The sequence below is a fragment of the Apium graveolens genome, chromosome 4, assembly GCF_009905375.1.
Source record: "Apium graveolens cultivar Ventura chromosome 4, ASM990537v1, whole genome shotgun sequence".
Classification (NCBI taxonomy): Eukaryota; Viridiplantae; Streptophyta; class Magnoliopsida; order Apiales; family Apiaceae; genus Apium; species Apium graveolens.
This window is the reverse complement of record NC_133650.1, coordinates 120149710-120162679: the sequence shown is the minus strand read 5'-3', so window position 1 is coordinate 120162679 and position 12970 is coordinate 120149710.

The following is a 12970-nucleotide window of genomic DNA, read 5'->3' as shown; positions in this document are numbered from 1 at the left end:
GTTGAAGATGTCTTAGCTGTTGTAGGAGCTTCCAAATACAGAATATTAGGAATGTGCAGCCTATTTATGTCAATTTCAGGACTTAAGCCTGAATCTTCAACTGTAATATTTTCATGAAGAGGAGAACCAGGAGGTGTAACCACTGTATCCTGAATAGTGTCTTTGTCTTTAGCTGGAGGTGGCAGAGATTCAATGATAATTGGCTCTTTTGAGATCAGAGATTTATGATCTCCTTCCTCAGCTTCTTCAGTATCTTCTGATGGAGGCTTAGCCAAATGCCTCTTAGCCCTCATTTTCTTCAATCCCCTTGCCAATGAAGGAGTTGCTTTATCATCAGAGTTTACTGTTCTTTTCCTCTTCAAAGTATCAGAACTTTGAGCTTAAGCATTTATATGTGGGGTTGACCCTGCAGCTTCTGTTTCTTTCTGAAAAACCAGAGTTTCAACTTCAACTGTCACAGATTCTGATGCATGAACCTGTGCTTCCTCCTCACTATCAGATTCATCCCTGAGAATTATCTTTCTTCTCTTCTGTGGAGGTTGAGGAACAGACTTTTCCCTCTTAGGTTTGGAAGATGAAGGTCTGATGGTATGTGCTGATGGTTGTTGTTATTGTTGTTGTTGGGATTGAGATGATGGTTGGAAGTAAGTTCTGATTGTGGGTTGAGTTGGTTGAGGTCGAGAGGTGGTTGGTTGTGTAGTTGTTGGAGGTGCTGATGGAGGTTGGGTTGGTTGGACATCAGGATATATGGTAGAATATGTGGCTGGATCAGAATTTACCAAAAACTATTTGACAGCAGTAGGAATTTGGAGGGGTCTCAAAACAGTTTTATTATCAGCAGATAATAAGTCAGTAAAGGCTCTCTTAGCAAGCTTAGATGGTTCAATTAACTCACTTGCTAATTGGGGTACATCAGAATAACAAAAACTATAAATAAGCTGACAGAATCTAGCAAAGTAAACTGTATTTCTATCTTCTGTCATCCTATCCCCAATAAAGCCTAAAATAGCACTTGCATAATCAAAATGAGTTTGATTAATGAGAGCATATCCGATTTGTTGACTGAGAATAGGGATTGCATCAAAATTAGAACATTTGTTGGCGAAGACCTTTGTGATGCAGTCAAAGAAGAAACTCCATTCCCTCCTTATGTGAGGTCTCTTCAATTAACCCAGCTTTTCCAATGTCTTTTCATACCCCAAACTAGACATCATCTGCTGAAGGACTGGCTCCTCAACAGTTGAACTGTGGAGACAGTTTTCTGGAAAATGTAAAGCCTGTCGAGCTGTAGCCAGAGTCACTACATGCTCATCCTCCCCTGTTGAAAAAATGATACTTGGGGACCCATGAGCACCAACATCATCATACATGCCACTTCTCCAAAACTCTAGCACTTGAGTTCCAGAGATGGCTTCTGGTTGGGTCAAAGCATACCCAATCTCAGAGTTAGCAAGGGAGTCTTGAATAAAGTGAAGTTCTGATGGAGCTTCACTCTTGCTAAGAATAGCCAAGTAATTGTTGGGAACAAACTTGGCTCCATTGAAAACAATATCTTTTGGTGCCATTTTTGTTAAAAATCAAGTGAGAAAAAGAGTGTTTGCAAGGTGTTTGATAAAATGCCTGTATGAAAAAGAACTTCAGAGAATATTAGTGGGTGAGAGAAAATAAGAGAGATAAGAGAATGAGAGATGTAGGTAAAAGATTGTAAAATCTTTTAACTTTCTTATTTATACAACCCACGTGAAATATGGCAGACAGTTTATACCTGGCAACATGTGAACAGTCAATAGTAAAAATAGGAGTTAGTGGGCACGCGAAATAAGTAATAATTACTGTGCACATGCAGTTTTTCAGGAAAAACACGTTTACCACTAACCTAAATGATTATGACTGTTTTTATCTCACCTAATTATATTCTGATTAAATATGACCGTTTCAGTATTTACCACAAATAAGTCAAGTAAAGAATAATGCCACGTAAGCATCAGAGTTTCCATCAGAATTTAATATCAGAACTTGACTATTATCAGATTTTAACAGTCAACAGAACATGGCTTCTGTACTCAAAAAGTGAATATCTTTTTCTGTGATTTTTCATACAAATACTGACTTGTTTCTTCAGAGTTTAATCATCAGAACTTCCATCAGAACTTATGCAAATGACACTTAACTGTTTATCAAAAAACAACTTAATCACCACAGTAATTTTCATCATTCATATGGAGTGAGAGTATGCGCATTAGAAAAATATCAGATAAAGATTAAAGTCTGATAAATTTCAGTACATCTTAGAAATAAGGCATAACTAAGAAAAGTGCTTAAAATCTTTCATTAATAATGAAGTCTACTATAGGATAAATTTGTGCATAAGTCCACCTCAACTGTTTGTGCTCATTTTATGCATCTTTTAGAATTCTTTTTTACAGTGGCTTCTCAGTGTAAATGAGTCACAACTGCTATCAGAATTTATGCTATTATCAGAGTATTTCTCTAGTAATCAGAGAATGTGAAAAGTCACCAAGAAAAATTTATTTGCTTTTCTAATGCATATTACTTAATACCAGCAATGCACTTGGGTCTTCCCTTCCACATATTTACTCTAGATTTCAAAGAAGTACCTGACTTTAATTTTATTTTCTTTTCTTTTCTTCAGATAAGTGAGACTTATCAGCATTTAGTTTATCCTTAAGATTTACTGACATCAGAATTTGACTAGAATAAGAAGCAAGAATCTAGTTTGTGACTTAGTAATAAGATACATAAAGTAAATTTGACTAAGCTCAAAATCAGAATTTGCTTGTGTTAATGAGTTTCCACATAAACAACTAATTCAAACATGGGATTTCTAGTATGTTAAAGACTACTAGGTAAGCATCTATCACAGTAATCCTCATTGGATAGAATAGTCACAGAACATTCAAAACACTATCAGAGTATATAAATCCATATCAGATAACAATCAGCATATAATGTATTTTAATTTAAGCATAAATTACATGAAGATAAGGCAATCTGTAAACACTGATCATAAAGTCTGATGCATGAGAACAAAAACTAAGTAGATTTAGATAAAGAACCTGAAACCATTCCAAGTTCATTTACCAGTCTTGTAAAAGTAGCTTCGCATAATGGTTTTGTGAAGATATCTGCTAGTTGTTGATTTGTTGGAACAAAATGCAATTCCACTGTACCTTCCATCACATGTTCCCTTATGAAATGGTACCTAATGCTGATGTGCTTTGTCATTGAGTGTTGAACTGGATTACCTGTCATAGCAATAGCACTTTGATTATCACATTAAATAGGTATTTTAGAAAATTCTAACCCATAATCCAGTAATTGATTCTTCATCCAAAGAATTTGTGCACAACAGCTTCCTGCAGTAATATATTATGCTTCTGCAGTTGATGTGCAAATTGATTTATGTTTCTTGCTAAACCAAGAAACTAATCTGCCTCCAAGAAATTGGCAGCTTCCACTTGTGCTTTTCCTGTCTATTTTGCATCCTGCAAAATCTGCATCTGAGTAACCTATTAGCTTAAAATCTGATTCTCTAGGATACCACGATCCTAGATCAGCTGTACCCTTGAGGTACTTGAAAATTCTTTTCACGACTATTAAATGAGGTTCTCTTGGATCAGCCTGAAATCTTGTACAAAGAAAGGTAACATACATGATATCAGGTCTACTTGCAGTTAAATAGAGTAAAGAGCCAATCATACCTCTGTAGTTAGTAGTATCTATTGATGAACCAGTATCTTTATCTAACTTGGTTGCAGTGGCCATGTGAGTGGATGCAGTTGAACAGTCTTATATTTCAAATTTCTTGATTAAATTTTTGGTGTACTTGGATTGACAGATAAAAGTACCTTCTTCATTTTGCTTGACTTGAAGTCCCAGAAAATAACTAAGTTACCCCATCATACTCATTTGATATCTTGACTGCATTAGCTTTTCAAACCTTTCACGGAGTTTGGCATTTGTAGAACCAAATATGATATCATCAATATATATATGTACCAAAAGTAAGTCCTTTCCATGGTTGAGGTAGAACAGTGTTTTATCAATTGTACCTCTGTGAAATCCACTTTCTAGAAGAAATTGAGCTAAAGTCTCATACCATGCTCTAGGAGCATGTTTAAGGCCATAAAGTGCTTTATCAAGCCTGTAGACATGATTTGGAAATTTTGAATCTACAAAGCCTGGAGGTTGTTCAACATATACCTCTTCTTCCAATTCTCCATTGAGAAAAGCACTTTTCACATCCATTTGAAAGACTTTAAACTTTTTGTGAGCAACATAAGCTAAAAAGATTCTTATGGCTTCCAATCTAGCAACTGGTGCAAATGTTTCATCATAATCAATACCCTCATGTTGAGAGTAGCCTTTAGCAAGCAGCATTGCTTTGTTCCTTGTAATTATGCCATCACTGTCAGTTTTGTTTCTGAACACCCACTTTGTGCCAACAACTGATCTGTTCTTTGGTCTTGGCACTAGGGTTCAGACTTTATTTCTTTTAAATTCATTTAACTCTTCCTGCATTGCTTGCACCCAATCAGTATCTTGAAGAGCTTCTTCCACTTTCTTTGGTTCAGTCTGAGATAGAAAAGAATGATAGAGACATTCATTTGATGTTGTAGTTCTAGTTCTGACACCTGCTTCAAGATCTCCAATTATCAAGTTAGGTGTATGTGATTTGGTCCACTTCCTTGCAGATGGAAGTTGATTTCTAGAGCTGGATCCTCTCCATGATTCATGTTATCTCCATCAGCATTTTCTGATGCTCCCCCTGTAGTTATGCTCTCTGAGACTTCAGAATTTGAGTTGGATCCATCAGGATCTGAAGTATCAGAGTTTCCAGAATTATCAGCACTTGGCTCATCAGAACTTGATGAATTAGAACTTGAAGAGCCGGTGACAGGTTCTGATGCTTCTTGAGAGTCTTGAGTTGTGGTAGGATCTTCAGCTTGCTCCCCATGGACAGGTGCATTTTCCCTTGGAGTAGTTACCACAGTTTCAATGACATCAGAATTTAACCCGTCAGAACTTACAGGATCAGATATTAAGTCATCAGAATTTACAGAATCAGAATTTAAATCTTCATTTTCAAATCTCAGTTGATCATGATCTATTAGATATATTTGAGATGTCATGTCTAATATGATTTGTTTTTAGTTTTTGGAACTTAACAACAGGACAAATCAGGACTTACTGGAAGTCAGAACTTAATATCAGAACTTAAGGTCATATCAGAACTTAAGTGCGGGAAGACTTTCATATAAGGAAGGAAGATCGAGACTAAAACAAACGAAGATATGCATGGAAAGAGTTTGAAGACTGGAAGACTTGTAGAAGATATCTGATTGATATATTTTAGGAGACAGAATTATATTCCATATCAATTAGAAGTTATCTTGTAACTGTGTACTATATAAACACAAACTTAGGTTTACACTATATGCGTTATCATTATCGAGAAGATTATACATTGTAACCTAGCAGCTCTTAGTGATATTTGCTCATCATTGAGAGAAAACAGTTCCATTGTAACAGAGTTTATCATATTGAATATATCTGTTTACTGTTACTTGTGTTCAAAATCGATTTGATTGTAATAACACTGTATTCAACCCCCTTCTACAGTGTTGTGTGACCTAACAATTGGTATCAGAGCCCTTTTGTTAACACACATACAGTAAAGATCCAAACAATCATGTCTGAGGAAGTACAAACTCCAACCAAGCCCACCAAAACTGAAGAAACTCAAAAGACTCAAATCCACAGTCGATATGAGACTATTAGGTTTCCCATACTGAAACCTTCTGAGTATCCCATATGGAAAGTGAAGATGGCTATGTTTCTGGAAGCTACAGATCTAGAATACCTTGACAGAATTAATGAAGGACCACATAAGCCTACTAAGCTCTCTGTTGTAGTTGTTGATTAACCAGCAAAGACCATACCAAAGGAGAAAGGTGAGTACACAGCTGAAGACATCTCATCTATTGCCAAGGATGCAAAGGTAAGGCATTTACTGCATAGTGTCATTGATAATGTCATGTCAAACAGGGTAACTCATTGCAAGACTGCAAAGGAGATATGAGAAGCTTTGGAGACAAGATGTCAAGGAACTGATGCAATCAAGAAGAACAGGAGGACTATACTCACTCAAGAGTATGAGCACTTTGACTCAAAAGCTGATGACTCATTAACTGACTTATATGACAGGTTTGTCAAACTCTTGAATGATCTGTCACTGATGGACAAGGAATATGATCTTGAAGATTCAAATCTAAAATTCATTTTAGCCATTCCTGAAAATTGGGATTTGAAGTCTACTACCATAAGAGACAACTATGACCTTACTGAAATTACTCTTGATGAAATTTATGGTATGCTCAAGACTTATGAACTTGAGATGGACCAAAGGAGCAAGAGGCATGGAAGAAAGTCAAGGACAGTTGCTCTTAAGGCTGAGGAGGAATCTCCTAAAATGGCTGCCTCAAAAAAGGGCAAAGGAAAGGCTCTCATCATAAAGTCTGATTCAGAGTCATCATATTCTGATAATGATGATTCAGAAACTGAAAGTTTACCTGAAATATATGTTGATGAAGAGATGATGAAATTGTGTGCTCTTATGGTGAAGGGTATCACAAAGATAGCCTACAAGGAAATTCAGAAAGGGAAAGAAGTTTTCCAGGAAAGGTGTAAGTTCTGATAAGAGAGGGTTCATAAAGTCTTAAGGTAAAGGAAAGTCTGACAGAGGAGACAACTCAAATGTCAAATGCTACAACTGTGGTGAAAGAGGCCACATATCTCCTGACTGCAAGAATGGAAAAAGTGACAAAGGCAAGGCACTTGTCACAAAGAAGAAAAGCTGGACAGACACTTCAGATTCTGAACATGAGGTGAACTATGCCTTCATGGCAAATGCTGATAGCAGCCTTGAAACTGCTGAATTGAAGGTACCTCAAACAACTTATGCTTTTCATACTGATGATATTACTGAGTAGAGATTATATCCTAAAACCATGTTTATTAGTTATAGAGATCAGACTTTAACATGTGAAAGATTAACATCTGAAAATTCTGCTTATAATAAGAGAAATGATTATTTAGAAAAGGAGTTAGTTATTCTTCATCAAACTAAGAAAGAAAAAGATGATGTTTTATATGTTAGAGATGAAGTGTTAAAATTGAATGAATCTCTAAAAGCTGACTTAGAAAAGGAAAGAGAGATTATCAGAACTTGGACTAACTCTGGCAGAACAACTCAAAATTTATTGTAGTGGAAACTGGAAAGAGGGCTTAGGTTATGGAGATGATAAAAGTGAAAAAGTAACTGAACAAATTGAGCCAATTATTGTTAAATAGAATGATAAGCCAAAGGTAAATCCTGTTAAGTTTGTAGCAAAAACTGTAAAGTCTAATTCTGAAAAGATGAAAGAGTCTGTGACAGAAGTCAAAGATAAGTCAACTTCTGAAAAATTAAAACAGGATAAACCAGCTCAAGTCAACATAGGCTTAATGACTAAGAAGCAGCTTAAGCATAAGCTGAAAGAGATTACGAATGTCAACAAGGTAAAGGAAGCTAGGAAAAATAGGAATGGAAAGGAAGGTGTGAATAAAAGCAATAATTATATGCATGTTCCTAATGCTCCTAGAAAGAAATTTTATAACTGTGGAAACTCTAACCATCTTGCTTCTTTTTGCAGGAAGAATAAAGATATAAACTACTTACCTCCTAGATCAGGAGTTAAGAGTCGGTCTATAAAGTTTAAACCACAAAATCCTTGTTTTCATTGTGGTAGTTTATGGCATTCCATTTATACTTGTAAGGAATATCATAGTCTGTACTATGATTATTATCAAATAAAACCTTCTTTGAAGAAAGTTACTTTAATTCCTTCTAGTGTAAAGTCTGATGCAAAGTCTGATATGAATTTTGATAAACAGCATGTTAGCATAAACTCTGAAACTAAATCCACTGCAAATGCTAACAAACTTAAAAAGGCCAAAGGATCCAAGCAAGTCTGGGTCCTTAAAACTAACCAATAGTGGTCTTTGTGATTACAGGGCAACAGGAAAGATATCCTAGTGCTGGAAAGTGGATGTTCAGGACATATGACTAGAAATAAAGCCCTGCTATCAGACTTTATGGAGAAAGCTGGTCCAGGAGTTTCTTATGGAGATGGCAATATGGGAAAAACTCTGGGATATGGCAATATCAATCTTGGGAATGTCATCATTGAAACAGTTGCTCTTGTCTCAGGACTTAAATACAATCCGCTAAGTGTGAGTCAAATATGTGACAGAGGTTATCATGAGGATTTCTTTGAAGAACACTGTGATGTTGTAAGTAATTCTACAGGCAAAGTGGTTCTGAAAGGTTACAGACATGGTAACATTTATGAAGCCAGACTTTTAACAAGTTCTGATGGTTCTGCAATCTGTCTGTTGAATAGAGTATCAATTGAAGAAAGTTGGAATTGGCACAAAAGACTCTCTCATTTAAATTTCAACAACATAAATGAGCTTAGAAAGAAAGATCTTGTGAGAGGACTACCAAAATCAGTATTTGCTTCTGATGGCCTTTGTGATTCATGTCAAAAGGCAAAACAAAGAAAATCTTCTTTCAAGAGCAAAACTGAATCCTCAATTCTTAAGTCTTATCACCTACTGCATGTTGATCTATTTGGTCCAGTCAATGTCACGTCAATTGCAAAGAAGAAATATGTTATGGTTATAGTGAATGAGTTCACAAGATACACTTGGGTGTATTTCTTGCACAAGAAGAATGAAACTGCATCTACTCTAACTGATCATGTCAGACAGCTCGATAAGTTGGTCAAAGATTCTATTAAAATTATAAGAAGTGATAATGGCACTGAGTTCAAGAATTCAATTATGGAAGAGTTCTGCAAAGAGCATGGAATCAAACAGGAATTTTTTGCACCCGGAACTCCACAGCAAAATGGAGTTGTAAAAATAAAGAACAGGACTCTCATTGAAGTTGCACGAACTATGCTTGATGAAGCAAAGCTACCAACCTACTTTTGGGTTGAAGCTGTGCAGACTGCTTGTTTTACACAGAATGCTACACTCATAAACAAGCATGGAAAAACACCATATGAGATGGTGAAGAAAAAGAAGCCAAATTTGAAATACTTTCATGTATTTGGATGTAAGTGTTTTGTTCTTAAGACTCATCCTGAACAGCTGTCAAAATTTGATCTAAAAGCTGATAAAGGAATTTTTGTTGGATATCTACTTTCCACAAAAGCCTTCAGAGTCTATAATTTAAGAACAAGGGTTCTCATGGAATCTATCAATGTATCTTTTGATGATAAGAAGATTACTGGACGTGAAGATTTCAATGATCATGATCAACTGAGATTTGAAAATAAAGATTTAAATTCTGATTATGTAAATTCTGATAACTTAAACTCTGATTCTGTAAGTTCTGACGGGTTAAGTTCTGATGTTATTGAAACTGTGGTAACAACTCCAAAGGAAAATGCACATGTCCAGGGGGAGCAAGCTGAAGATCCTACCACAACTCAAGACTCTCAAGAAGCATCAGAACCAGTCATTGGCTCTTCAAGTTCTGATTCGTCAAGTTTTAATGAGCCAAATTCTGAAAACTCTGTTTCTTCAAATCCTGAAGGATCTAACTCAAATTTTGAAGTCTCAGAGAGCATAACTACAGGGGGAGCATCAGAAAATGCTGATGGAGATAGCATGGATCATGGAGGAGGATCCAGTTCTAGAAATCAACTTCAATCTGCAAGGAAGTGGACCAAATCACATACATCTGACTTAATAATCGGAGATCCTGAAGCAGGTGTCAAAACTAGAACTGCAATTTAAATGAATGTCTTTATCATTCTTTTCTATCTCAGACTGAACCAAAGAAAGTGGAAGAAGCTCTTCAAGATGTTGATTGGGTTCAAGCAATGCAGGAAGAGTTAAATGAATTTAAAAAAATAAAGTCTGGACCCTAGTTCCAAGATCAAAGAACAGATCAGTTGTTGGCACAAAGTGGGTGTTCAGAAACAAAACTGACAGTGATGGCATAATTACAAGGAACAAAGCAAGGCTGGTTAGCTTCTCTCAACAGGAGGGTATTGATTATGATGAAACATTTGCATCAATTGCTAGATTGGAAGCCATAAGAATCTTTTTGGCTTATGCTGCTCACAAAAAGTTTAAAGTCTTTCAAATGGATGTAAAAAGTGTTTTTCTAAATGGAGAATTGGAAGAAGAGGTGTATGTTGAACAACCTCCAGGCTTTGTAGATTTAAAATTTCCAAATCATGTCTATAGGCTTGATAAAGCACTTTATGGCCTTAAGCAAGCTCCAAGAGCATGGTATGAGACTTTAGCTCAATTCCTTCTGGAAAGTGGATTTCACAGAGGTACAATTGATAAAACACTGTTCTACCTCAACCATGGAAAGGACTTACTTTTGGTACAGATATATGTTGATGATATTATATTTGGTTCTACAAATGCCAAACTCTGTGAAAGGTTTGCAAAGCTAATACAGTCAAGATATCAAATGAGTATGATGGGAGAACTTAGTTATTTTCTGGGACTTCAAGTCAAGCAAAATAAAGAAGGTACTTTTATCTGTCAATCCAAGTACACCAGAAATTTACTCAAGAAATTTGGAATACAAGACTGTTCAAATGCATCCACTCCCATGGCCACTGCAACCAAGTTAGATAAAGATACTGGTTCATCAGTAGATATTACTAACTACAGAGGTATGATTGGATCTTTACTCTATTTAACTGCTAGTAGACCTGATATCATGTATGCTACCTGTCTTTGTGTAAGATTTCAGGGTGATCCAAGAGAACCTCATCTGATAGCGGTGAAATGAATTTTCAAGTACCTCAAGGGTACATCTGATCTAGGATTGTGGTATCCTAGAGAATCAAATTTTAAACTAATAGGTTACTCATATGCAGATTTTGCAGGATGCAAAATAGATAGGAAAAGCACTAGTAGAAGCTGCCAATTTCTTGGAGGCAGATTAATTTATTGGTTTAGCAAGAAACAGAAATCAATTTCCACATCAACTGCAGAAGCAGAATATATTGTTGCAGGAAGATGTTGTGCACAGATTCTTTAGATGAAGAATCAGTTACTGGATTATGGGTTAGAATTCTTTAAAATACCTATTTACTATGATAATCAAAGTGCTATTGCTATGACAGGTAATCCATTTCAACACTCAATGACAAAACACATCAGCATTAGGTACCATTTCATAAGGGAACATGTGATGGAAGGTACAGTGGAATTGCACTTTGTTCCAACAGATCAACAACTAGTAGATATCTTCACAAAACCACTATGTGAAGCTACTTTTACAAGAATGGTAAATGAACTTGGAATGGTTTCAGGTTTTTTTTCTAAATCTGCTTAGTTCTTGTTCTCATGCATCAGACTTTATGATCAGTGTTTGTAGATTGTCTTATCTTCATGTAATATGTACTTAAATTGAAATACATTAAATGCTGATTGTTATCTGATGTGGATCTATATACTCTGATAGTGATTTGGATGTTCTGTAACTATTCAATCCAATGAGGATTACTGTGCTAGATGCTGACCTGGTAACCTTTAACATACTAGAAATCCCATGTTTGAATTAGTTATTTATGTGGAAACTCATTAACACAAGCAAATTCTGATTTTGAGCTTAGTCAAATTTACTTTGTGTATCTTATTACTAAGTCACAAACTAGATTCTTGCTTCTTATCTGTCAAATTATGATGTTAGTAAATCTTAAGGATGAACCTAAATGCTGATAAGCCTCACCTATCTGAAGAAAAGAAAAGAAAAGAAAATTAAAGTCAGGTACTCCTTTGAAATCTAGAGTAAATATGTGGAAGGGAAACCCAAGTGCATTGCTGGTATTAAGTAACATGCATAAGAAAAGCAAATAAATTTTTCTTGGTGACTTTTCACATTCTCTGATTACTAGAGAAATACTCTGATAATAGCATAAATTCTGATAAGCAGTTGTGACTCACTTACACTGAGAAGCCACTGTGAAAAAGAATTCTAAAAGATGCATAAAATGAGCACAAACAGTTGAGGTGGACTCATGCACAAATTTATCCTATAGTAGACTTCATTATTAATGACAGATTTTAAGCACTTTTCTTAGTTATGCCTTATTTCTAAGATGTACTGAAGTATATCAGACTTTAATCTTTATCTGATATTTTGCAAAATCCACACACTATCACTCCATATGAATGATGAAAATTACTGTGGTGATTAAGTTGTTTTTGACAAACAGTTAAGTGTCATTTGCATAAATTCTGAGGACAAGTTCTGATGGAAGTTTTGATGATTAAACTCTAAAGATACAAGGCAGTCTTTGTATGAAGAATCACAATAACAAACATTCACTTTTTGAGTACAGAAGCCATGCTCTGATGATTGTTAAAATCTGATAATAGTCAAGTTCTGATATTAAATTTTGATGGAAACTCTGATGCCTACGTGGCATTATTCTTTACTTGACTTATTTGTGGTAAATACTGAAACAATCATATTTAATCAGAATATAATTAGGTGAGATAAAAACAGTCATAATCATTTGGGTTATTGGTAAATGTGTTTGTCTTGAAAAACTGCATGTGCACGTTAATTATTATTTATTTCTCGTGCCCACTAACTCTGCTTTAACTATTTACTGGCTGGCAGGTGTACAAGTGTCAGTTTTACTTCTAAAAAGGACTATTGAGTGGAGAGAGTATATATATGGAAGTTAAAAGATTTTCTAATCTTTTACCTACTTTTTTATTCTTAATCTCTCTTATTCTCTTTCTCTCTAATATTCTCTGAAGCTTTTTCATACATGACTTTTATCAAACACCTTGTGCACAATATATCTTCTCACTTATTCTTTACTAAAATGGCAACAAAAGATATTTTTTTCAATGG